The sequence below is a fragment of the Xenopus tropicalis genome, chromosome 3 (assembly GCF_000004195.4).
Source record: "Xenopus tropicalis strain Nigerian chromosome 3, UCB_Xtro_10.0, whole genome shotgun sequence".
Classification (NCBI taxonomy): domain Eukaryota; kingdom Metazoa; phylum Chordata; class Amphibia; order Anura; family Pipidae; genus Xenopus; species Xenopus tropicalis.
This window is the reverse complement of record NC_030679.2, coordinates 119,866,975-119,879,393: the sequence shown is the minus strand read 5'-3', so window position 1 is coordinate 119,879,393 and position 12,419 is coordinate 119,866,975.

Here is a 12,419-nt window from a genome sequence, read left to right as displayed (position 1 = left end):
AGCTCAGGTTTAAGACCATAGCTGCCTGCCCAAAAAAATCAACCAAATGAGCATAACCCATTCGAACTGTAATACATATAGGGATGCTTCCCCATGTATTGCCTAAGGAAATTCATATTTCATATTCCCTAGTGTGTATTCAACATGAAGGGATTCATATTAAAGACAATGTTGCTGCTATTTTAAAGTTTTCCACATAAACCCTCTTTTTAATTCTAATGCTTATATCATTATCTCCTAAGGCTCACAGGCAGGAAAACATTAATAACTCGCAGGGATGATTTCCAGTCAGTAAAACTGCCTTTCGAGTAAATTAACTCCCTATGCATTATTCAGTCAGGAGCCGGTTGCACACAGGGAATATTTCCCCGCTATTGGAACATAAAGATTAACCGCATTTGATCATTACATAGGATTAATTGGCACCATGAATTAGCTCTTTAAGTCTGGAGAGTCATTTTCAATGAAAAGAAAAAACATTGCATCCATATGGTTATAAAAGAGAGCAGGGAATTAGCAACACATAGATTTTCACTTTCTTCCTAAGAGACTGAAAGAAACAGAATGAATCAGAGGTAAAAGAATGTTAGTTAATACCTTTGCAGCATGACAAATGTGCTTGTCCTCATCTTTTTCTGGAGTAAATTGTCTAAAATTTCTTTTGAACCGAACAATGGAAAACAAACAAGATTGTTTGACTCTACATTGAGCCCCCATGCTCACGGTGAGGAGCAGGGGGGGGCAGCGGTTTCTGTGTTTTTGCCCTGTATTATTGTATGATAAATAGTCTCAACAGGAGTGGACACTTTTTCTGTTGTTTGGACTTAATACAAGTGAACCAATGGAATTGGTTGTAATTTTTTCTATTATGTCATTAAGTATACCTTTAAATACTGCTAGAGAGGTGTGTGTCTGATGAAGGAGCGTGTCCCCAAAACATAATTTTCCTAATAAACAAGCAAGTTAATCCTGCTTTCACTATGACTTTTTGTGCCGGTGATTTTCTTTAAAAAACTACCATAACCCCCCCATCGCTCAAGGTCAGGGTGGGCAGAATGATGACATAACTTACACGAGGAGTTTTGAGAATACGTTTCTGCAAGTGTTACACAGAGTGCAAAAGCTCCCTTGCATCCTTGGAAGGTATAGAAGGCCATAGACATGCCTCCTCTGCCCAGCCATAATTCCTGCTCTTTCTTTTGGCATCTTTCTTGGAGGAGATTAAAGAGTCTACTCGGGAAGGCATATGGAAATAACCCTGTGTATTTCCTACTTGCCAAATCAATATAGGGACTCTATAAACCAGTTAAAAATTGACAAACCATACACTGACTGCAGCCTGAGTAACAATCTAAATGAAGATCTTCCCAACTATTCACCAATAGTGAAGTCCTTAGAGAAGTCAAATTAGCAACCAAAGGCGTAACTGCACAAATCTGGATTACAATACAGTCATACATAGACATTTTTGAGCCCCTTATGAACTGCTGGTAAATTCCTCAACAGAAATACCCACCCAACATAGAAATATACTTTTCTAGTAATATGTGCCATTGGATAGTCCTTAATAGAAAGTACTAAAGGCCACCTGATTCTGCTTCACCATTTTCCCACACAAACCAAGGGCACACATACATGTAAGGTCACATCAACCAATAAGAGAACGTTTTTTTTCTCCTAACCTCCTGTCCTGAGCTCAGTTTAACTGTTACAGGGCAAAATCCAAGGAGGAGTTTGTATTAAAGTAAGTTCTGCCTGTGTAAGCCTGCATTCTTCATTGCATTAATTTTTGCTGTTTGCAGATGTAAATGCCACTAAAGATGTGTGAGAAAATGGCCACTTGGCAAAAGCTGCTCTTTGGTTTAGGTAAATGTAATGGTGCTGGTAAATGGAGGGGAGATATGCAATACAAATAGTGTGCTTTGGGTGGGGGAGATGTGCCCAACTTATATACATGGTAGAAAAATGTTTGCCAGTGGCTTAACTACAGAGAAAGCATACCCACTGTCATGGGGGGGGGGGCATGGGGTTAGTTGTACTCACTTAAAAAAACTGAGTGCATGCACATGTGCGCCAGAGCTGTATTTGTACGCCCTTTGGGTTTACATGTCCTTTAAGGTATGGTTTTCTTTATATACAGGACTATCATGTTAGCAAATGTACTGTGCCCTTCACCTTGCAGCATCTTTTTAGTCTGTACTCCAGCGCAAGGTGCACAGCCATTGCCCTGATTACTAATGGTTGCTATTTGGCACTGCTTAGAGTTCTTGAACTTGCAGGGTAGTCGTTAATGAGCCTTTTTGTCCCTCAGCTTGGTCCAGTGCCTTTGCCAGATCGAAGAATGAAATAAACAAGAACATATTTGAGAAATTCAACGCAATTTAGACAGGGTGTTTTTAAAGTCACTTGGAAAAAAAAGTTTCAAATTGTAACTCATTTACAACATCTTTGCAATCACCTGCACAAATCACTGTGGCATTAAAGACTCCTGCTTCTTCTAATCGCCACCCCCTAACTAGATGATTTGAAGAACAGGGGCAGGCATTTGCTAAGCCAAAAATGTAGCTTCTGGGGAGCATTAAAGGACTGGAGAATTCCTTCCCCCCTGAGAAAATAGCTACCTGCCACATTGCACAAACAGAGACATGCTTGCCTAGAAAAATAGCAGTTGATGGAAAAGCTGCTGGCCTCAAACATCCACAAGGCACAAAACTACAGTTGGCAAATGTAGCGATTAATCAAGGCACTAGCATAACTGAATTAACCTCTAGTGTTGCTCTACGGCTCAGCAAAACATTTTCCTTCCTAAAATGTAATGTTTTTTGACTCGTTAATGAATTATTGTATGTAAGTTATCTTTATTAAGCACAGCTTCATTAGAGGCCATGTATGAGCTTTCATATATCAACCATTGCAGTAGCACACATAAATATGTACAATGAGATCTCCAACATCTTTTAATCAACATATAAAGAAGAAACAAAGTTAATTTATGCATTTTTCCCTTCAGTTCCATATGAGTGGCAGCTTCTGCCATGTGACATGAGCCCCTTATTTAGTTACCAAGCTGCCCTTTCTCGCACTTACTAACTACTTATTTTCCGAGTTCCCCTTGGACAGCCATCACTAGCAGGCAAAATGTAGAAAAACTTAAATTACTATGCGGCTCATGAATTATGCATCAGATTAATGCCGCTGTTTGGTGTTACTCTTACTGTTAATTGCATTTCCCACAAGGGCTGTTGCGGTCTCCCTCAAAGTCAGTTTAGGAAGAGCAGAATGTCTGCATGAACTGCTGAAACCTAAGAATCACAGGTTTCAGATTCCTGCCCAACCACTAAGCTGCATCCTTACTATTGGTAAATAGTTGCTTGTGGGTGAAACCAGCTGGGCTTAAAAGAAATCCTGCACAAAGCACAAAGGCTGGATCCCCAAATACTACAAGTACACTAAGGAATAGCCATGAACATGTGGCCTTGAAGAACATTTTTATGGAATATAAATATAATGGTTGTAGTTTTGGCATTCTTGATATTAATGCTAACATGTATAAAAGGTTCAAACAACAATTATGACACAGGTAATGATACCTACACCCAATAAATAATGGAGTGTGCAGAAGATTTAATATGCACACACATGATTTAGTATTTGTTTAGATAATTCACCATTTGTTGCAGGTTTGATAGTCCTGATGTAAAGACCACCCACCATTTTTGAAATATTGGTTGTAGGTTTGAATTCAGTGATGTAAAGACTATCTAGGTGGACATACAAGATCCACTTGTTTGGCAACCTCACTGACATGGTGGTGGGCCAAACAAGGCTGATCTGCTGGTTAGTTCTCAGACCAACAAGTGGATCATACCAGGGGTCTATGCCAATTGATTATCAATGAGCCAATTCAGTCCTTGATCAAAAGAATTTTCTAACCTGACTGATGGCTTGATCTGGCTGGTCCTCAATGAGATTTTGATCAGCAAGCCCAACACAAGAGCTCATTAGCTGCCAATTCCATCTGGAGGAGCAGAGGTTCTTAAATGCAGGCTTCTGTATAGCCACAATTAGGGTATACTTATGGTATAGTGGCACTCTGCACATCATTTCTGCCTTTTAGAATTGAGGTTTTGGGGTCACTTCTCACCATGGCACCATGTGGATGGAGTTTGAAGGCATCTGTATTGGTTTGTTCAAGTAGATTCTTAATTAAACTAAGCTTAGAGTGTCTGTGGCAGTAAAATTAGACACAAGGGCAGATTAAAACATTCTCTCTAATAAGAAGTTTTATATCTCAGTGTTATAAAATAAAGGCTACAAACATGTAATATTACATGATGCTACTAAGTTATTCGTTGGTACTATGATACTTCTAAAGTTAATAGTTGATACTATAAAACTATCATAGTTTTTCATTGATTAATAGTTGACAGTATGATGCTGCAAAGTTATAAAAGGCATTCTCTTTCCAATGGCCCCCCCATGGAGGCTAGGGACTCAGGGCAGATGTCATCTTGTACAAGATCCATGATGGTCCATTCTCTTAAAAATTAAATAATAAATGTTCAGATATTATCTTGACTAAAGGTCTGTGAGTAACTGAAATATCAACAGATTTTTATATTACTAGTTCATCCAGTACTAATTTGTTCTGTTGCTCCTGACACAATAAGTCCAGAACAATAAGTGTGGCACATGGAAATGTCAAAATCATTTAGCCGAATGTTCTACAAAATCTAGAACATAACAAGATAAAGTCTGTTTACTGCGGAAAGCACAGCGTGATCCTGAAGTTCTACCAAAGTTGAAAATGGCACAGACTGTCTCTGTTTTGTTCTCAGATTCTATTTATGTTCACAAAGCAAACAAGTTATACGCTAACCTGGTAGCGAGGGACCAAAAGTAACAGTAGGTGGCAGAGACATCTGAGTGGCGAGCCGTGTGGAGCTGCCATTGATTCTGAAATCGTAATAAAGACAACGTTTTGAATTAGAGAACAAAAACTGTCTGTATTTGTCAGAGACAATGACTGCCCATCGTACCTTTCACTTTGATATTTTGACTGTAAATATAGAGAAATTCTAGTTTTTTTTATTTTATTTTATTGTTTGATTGTAGAAAAAGATACACTTTTATGTTACCAATATAAATGTTTAGAGAAAGAACAATTCATGTTTTTTTCAAGTTCCATTTTTCATCCATAGCAACACATGGCAAAGTTTGTGCTCTCTGATCTTGAAATCCTCAGAAGCACAACTAGCTTGCATGTATGCAATTTGGCCACACATGTGAATGTACCGTAGATTGTCACTCAGATGCTGTGACAGGGTCTCACATAAAGTTTGTGACTGGCTCCAGTAATATACAGAGATGGTTATACTATCTACAGTAGATGCAAACAAGTTGCAGGCTTCGACAAACCAGAAAAAAAGGTGATAATATGAAAATTCTCTAGGGATGCCTGTAGATACAGATGCAGCCAGCAAGCTTTCACATTTTGTCTCACCATGTCCAGACACCATGTTTTAACTGTTGAAATCCTGCCTCTAGGTAGTGCTAGAGTGCAAGGACTTGCCAGCAAAACACAGTAGAAAACCCCATAGACCAGTGCTGCCCAACTTGTGGCCTGTGGGCCGCATCCAGCCCATGACCTTCCTCTGTGTGGCTCCCCACCTGTCTGGCTGCTGTGACTGCTTACCTTTGTGTAAGTTTTAAACAGTATCAGAACTGAGATTAAATGGCCCCCTGCGGTCACTGCAGCCGGACAGGTGGGGGGCATTGTTCACACCTTAGGCTCAGACTGTAAGCACCCACATTGCTCACCTGTTCACACCTCAATCTGTAGGAGTAGTGCCAGCATTGTGTCACTGTAAGTACTGCCTGCCCTATGCTGCCTGTGTGTATGGCACAAGCAGCATAGCAGTTGGAAATAGTCATTATATGGACCCTAAGGTGTGTAATTATATGCTGGAGGTTGCTGTGCTATCCACAGGGAAGGAGGAGGCATATGGATTTAGGGGTGTGTCTTAATATGACATAATATCATTCTTTCAGTTATATCCCTACAGTGAACACTAACCATATGTTTTTGCTGTGCTACCATCACTAATGTGGCCTTAAAAGCTCTTGAGCTAGCATGGGTGTGGTTTGAGGTGGGTGTGGTTTTAAAAAGAGTAGTGGTAAAAATGTGCTTCTATTAGTGGCCCTCCTCCATATAGAAAATTCAGGCCCTCAGTACCACAGAAGTTGGACAGCAATGCCAGCATAGACTATGCTCCCTCTGGTGGCATTTTTTTGTCCCCTGTGTTAACTGGAGGACATATAAAGTGACAACTTGGTTGCATCTGTACCTTAAGGACATTGCTGCAATTGTAAAGGGAATGCAAAAGTCAGGGTTTATTTCCCATAAATAAATGGAAAGTACCTGCAGGAACAACTATCACATTAAAAAAACCTTAACCAGCTGTTTTCAACTTCATTTTTAGATTGACCTTTGATAGGGGAAAATAAATCTAGAATTACAATATAAGCCACCCAATATTTGTATTTAATTTTAATTCAAAATGCACATATATTTCATTATCAAGGAATTTGATCTTTGCTTTCAGCTTTGTAAGGTATTTTTGCCATTCTCAAGTCAACAGACTTAACCTACATGCTTTATTGATAAAGTTGCCACTAAGAGCAGAACGTGTTTTTCCATCAATGGAAAGGTCACATTGTGTTGTTGGTAAATATGAAAAGTTAGTTGAGCCCTCAAGATATTACTAGACGAGCTGATGGAAAGAGTGCTCTGCACAACGGAACGACAAAGTTTGCAACCGAATGGAATAACACAAAAGGGGGATGGCAAGAAAAATGAATCTTATTGCTTATTTCAAATACAGCTATGTACAGTATAATGAGTAAATTTAAACACACTGATTTGATCACGCTGTCTAGTGTTAATACGTTCCCTATTGTTAGATCATGTTGGATTAAATATAATTTCGCTACACACATAATGCCTTCTTAAAGCCTAGCTCCCAGCAAGAACAGCCCCTTCCATAAACTTAAATCAGTGTTTATAATAAGTCGAGACCTGCTGGGACCCAACTAATGTGCTGCAAGGTATATCCTGGCTAGTGATGAACTGCAAAAAGTCACACTCCCTCAGTGTGCCATATCTTTCCCACAGTATATACTATAAAAACACAGACTTTTATGTACAGAAGGTGCATTGCTAATGCATAATAGTGACTGCAGAATTTGCTGCCTTTCAAAAGAAATTATTGTACTTCAGGATGGTTAATTCAAACTCTTGGACTATACTTTGAGTATTCTACTCATCTGAACCTCAAGAGAATTCTGGACTATGAAAGGGCACACAACCCATTACATTTGTTTGTCAGCCAGAAAATGTCTCCATACGTTGAAACCAACCTACTTTTGTAAAGGAAAGGAGCTCTGACCTGCAGTAGGGTTGGCTAGGATGGCAGAGAGGTACCAGGGTGAATCATGAGTAATCATGAGATGGAGCAATTTGCAAAGAATCATAGAAAAGTCCATAGGACATGGGGAAGTCCAGCTCAAGAGTATAAAGGAGATGTGATTGCAACTGCACAGAGTTAGGGGATATTTCAGTGGGCACAGTGTGGGCCTGTTCTATAATGTTGCCCTAGTCACTGGTTATTACAATGTCACAGGAATGATTTCTGCTATTATCTATAAACATCGGTGTTTTAATATTCAGAGTTAAAGTGCTCTGTACTATTTCTTTGTGGTGTTTACTTACAGAAATAAACAAGCAGCGAATGAATTACCCTCCCACTTGCTACAATTATCATAGCTTGGTGTGACTTTGCGCTTCTTGCTATACAGTGCTTTTTAAACACATTAAAGGCTTTGAACTTTAATTTTATAAGAGCACTTGCTATGCACTTGAATGGCTTTATTTGTTCTCTGGAAATCAGTACTCAGAAGGTGGACTCCTAGGAAGCATTTCAGTGTATTATATTTGACACTGCTGCACTCAGAAACATTTACTGGTGTTTACTGCAAGCTTTATATATTTCCATTAAACACATTGCACGATGTAAGACTCATGCCAACTTATTTCTGCTGTTGAACTCTATATTTAAACAGCAGTATTTGCAAACTGGCTATTCGTAACTGGTCTTGCAATGAGACCCAGTTAATAAGTCATTTCACAGGGGCAACACTAGGGGGCATTTATCAAAATGTGAGATTCAAGCTCATTGCAGCAAAACTCACCCACTTTCTATTCATTCCTACGGGATATTCAGAAGCGTATATATTAAACGGTAAGCTCTAAGGGGCTCATTTACAAAAATCCAAATTTTGGGGGGCTTAAAACATGATATGATAAAAGTTCGGAGTAACCACGATAATTTGTAATGTTCTAAAATGTCACGAAAACGCTTTTTCGAATGAAAATATTGGAATTGCGTTCTGAAAGTCATGATATTTTCGTACTGAAAAGTTTGGTAAACCACAAAAACCTTTCTGGCTTTGAAGCCTTCAATGTCTGGTTTTGGAAGCCTTCCATAGGACTCATTGGCACTCGACAGATCCAACCTGGCGAATTTATCTCATAAAAGCTTAATCGGAGTTTAGAAAATGGGTAAAAACTTCCACCCATTGATAGGAAAGTGGGTGAGTTTGGTTCAATGAACTCGAATCTCACATTTTGATAAATCTGCCCCTAGGTTTATGAAGGGCATTGGGAACTATGTAAAGTTTTCAAAGTGACCTTTTACTTAGTGATGAGACAATTTTGTCGCCAGTCATGGATTTTCAGCAAAATTCCACATTTCTCCATCTGTGAATTTTTTTTTTTTTTTTAGAAACTGCAGCAAAAGATTTGTCTAGACAAAAAAACTTTACTGAGCAAAAAACGCCCTTTGACTGATGCAAGTATGAGTTTGGGACTTAGAGGATAATTGAATTAGGATGAGGGTGATGTATTTCTTGTGCTTCTTCACATTTAATGGGAACTCCAGCTTTCAAACCAACATTTGTTAAAGAGCCCCACAGAACACAGAAATAATATACTTAACATTTGTTCCTTCAAAAAGTAGGAATAAATAACATTTGTATATGTTGAAATCCAGCTGAAAACAGTTCTTCTTTGTCTGCATCATTTGCAATCCTGGCAGGGGAGGAGGGACTAATTCATTGATGTTACAAATTGTAGCAACTTCTCTTCCCTTTAACAGTAGCATAGGATGCATTTTTCCATTGAACCAGAAGCATGAATCAAATGTAAAAGTTACATTGGCATTTTTACATGTTTTTTCTATTGTAACAAAACACATGGAGGAATTCTAATGCTATTGGTGTTTTTTCCCTGTTTTTTTTCTGCACAAAAAAGGCATATTGTTCAGTGAAACCAAATGCAAGGCAAAACTTTAGCTGGCGAAAATGGGAATTTTCCATGAAACTGTACCAGGCAAAAAATGTATTCATTCCTATTTTTCAAAGTAAGAGAATCTATTTCCTACACCCCGTATTGTAGATTTACATCACTTAGATGTTGTAGATTGTTCACACTAACATTTATATCAATCAAGTTTTATTACAAGTAAATCAGATGAACCATACTTATGTATGTTTAATATACATGTATAGGATCTATTATCAAAATCTTTTAACCTGGCCAATCGATGAGACGACCGATATCCGCAGCCTTTTGCGATATCGGTCACCTCTTCGAGCCGCCACACATACAAACGAAGTTTTGTACGAGAATATCGGTGCATGTATGGCCGGCTTAATGTTAGCCAAGTGATTCTGCAAGAAACTAGAATTAAGTAGCAATTTAATTGTTGCTGCCCATCAATGTTTTGAGGAAGAGATATATTTTTGATGGTGTGTTATTTATATAGCTGGGAGCATGCAAATATAAAGATACTTCTCAAACAGAAACCTTTGTGTGATTTTGAGTGGAAATCATGGGTAGAACTGGGGACCAAATGAAATTCTACCATCTGTGGGGAACCTTGTCTATTTAGATCTGCAGAACTTTGATGGACAATCTTTACAGTAGCAGGTACAGCATATTGCACAATAGCACCTAGAAATGTATGATCCTTATAGATTCCCTGTATGATGAAAATGCATTTCAAAGAATAAATGCAGCACTTCTTTATAATACAGAACTTGCATAATTTCTTTAACAAACATGTTTTGTAAGCTATTACTTCACTTTTTCCATGAATATATTATAGGAGCAAATGCATTTGCGCAATGCCTGGGAATTTCCTGGAGCCCGTGGGACACAAAAAGGCGTTAAAATCGATGCATCAGCCAATACACCTCATTGAAGTCATAATTATGCCATTATAGCGTGGTTGTTGTTTTGCCTACTAACCCAAAATCTCATTCATTTGACTTTCTGCATTGTGACAACAAAGTGTACTCTGGGGCATCAGAACATAGGTTATACTAAATGAATAAAAGAGCCTGACACATTCCACAAGATATATGGAACTTGTACAGAAGCTTAAATATTAATGATTTGAAAAGATTATGAATGTCTTGCCATATTCGTAAATTGGCTTTATTCCCAACAGGATTTCAAAGGTCCTGACAAATATTAGCCTGTGCAACTGCTCGTCTGCTTTGTTTAAGGTCCTAAAACCCTCTTGTATAAGCAGGTACTAGTAGGGTTACTTTAACTCACTCACTCACTGAGCTAAAAACTCTAGATTTCTGTTGTAGCCAGTGGACCTCTTCTATAAAAATCAAACCAAAATATGTTTCTGGGGAGCACTGTTTCCATTTTTCTCCTTCCCATTTAGTCTGATTTTGCCTGAATGGTTATGCTGTGGAAGTGTCCATCCCAAGCCCTTACATGGACTACATAGGAAAGGCAAAACAATTGGTGGTGTTCTTCAACCAAGTGCAGCCTTGAGCTCTTTTTAAGAGCTCTATATAATGATATATTGCAGTTGAATTACCCCTTTGAGTAATAGCTGGAATATCTACCTCAATAAAGAAAAAAACTTGGAGTGTGGAAGAGGATGCTTACCTCTCATTGGAACTATAGGGCAATGTAATTGTAGGAGTGTTACTAGCAGAAGGAATCCTGGCCAGGAGAAGTAGTATTGCTCATATCATTTCCATTGAACATTATATAGGTTAAACCCACTTGATTTTAAAACACAGCCAGGGAAGTTGCTGATCAGAACTACAGACCAGTTTTGCTCTTATTGGATCTCATCAGTCTAGTGTAGGGTTTTCTAACCAGCATATGCAGAGATAAGGAAGGAGATCCACAAGAGCCAGTAGACTGTCCACTGATGCAAAGCAAAAGGAGTATAACTATCTACTGTAATATAGCTTCCTTCACTTGGTCATGTTTAGCGCTGATGTTTCTGCAGGGAGATCTCCATAGAGATAACCTTCTGCTTAGTCCTGTAGCAAGTAATATATGGAAACATTATTTTTTACAGAAAATCACAGTGTTCAAAGCAATCAGCCAGAAAGTAAGGGTAGCAAGGACAGCTTAGGCCAATTTACCAAAGATAAGTTTAAGTTTGCTTCAAGCATCCACAGGGTATCCCTATGAAGTGGACTGTGTAGGCAGTAAGCATTGCCTTGGTCCACAGCAACTTATCAGCCACTACAACATTAGGGGGCTGATTTCTGAAAACATGGGTTTAGAGCTTAATACATAAAAACTCACCCACCCTCTATTCATTCCTATAGAATTTTTAGAAGTGTATTTATCAAATGGTGAGTTCTAACTTTCACTCATTGATAAATATGCTTCTAAAAATCCCATAGAAATGAATAGAACACGGGTGAGTTTTTATGTATTAATCTCTAAATTCACATTTTCAGAACTCTGTCCCTAAATCTAATATGATACATTTGCTTTTAATCTCATAATTCTACAATGTGTATAGAGTCTGTTAAATGCATAAATGGCTGCATGTGCAGTGCAAAGCTCTGGTACCTCCACAAGAAGTCATAACTGGACCCCAGGGGAAATTCTGCTATCAAACATACACAAAAGGAACATTTTTTTGTGAACAGTATAAACCCCATATATTTTACAAAACCTATAAGCAAGTTGTAGACCTTCTTCTTCAAGAACTTTCCAGCTGAAGTTCCAGGGTCTGGTTGTACTCTCCAAAGTGATTGTCAATGCCTCCTATCTCACTCATGGCCTCCTTCTGTAAAATAGATCATTTAATATAATTTGACATGTGAATATACTGTATGCTATTCTGGGTCAGACTATTCATGCTAGTATTAGATTTTGCTCTTTACAAATTATATGGCTCAACATATATTACTATTATCAGCTATTCAGAGTCTTTTCATTCATTAATGAAATCCCAGGACTAATTCCCATAAGTGAGAATGTGCATGTTTATTTCTGTAGGCCATGCCCATTATATTATATTATATTA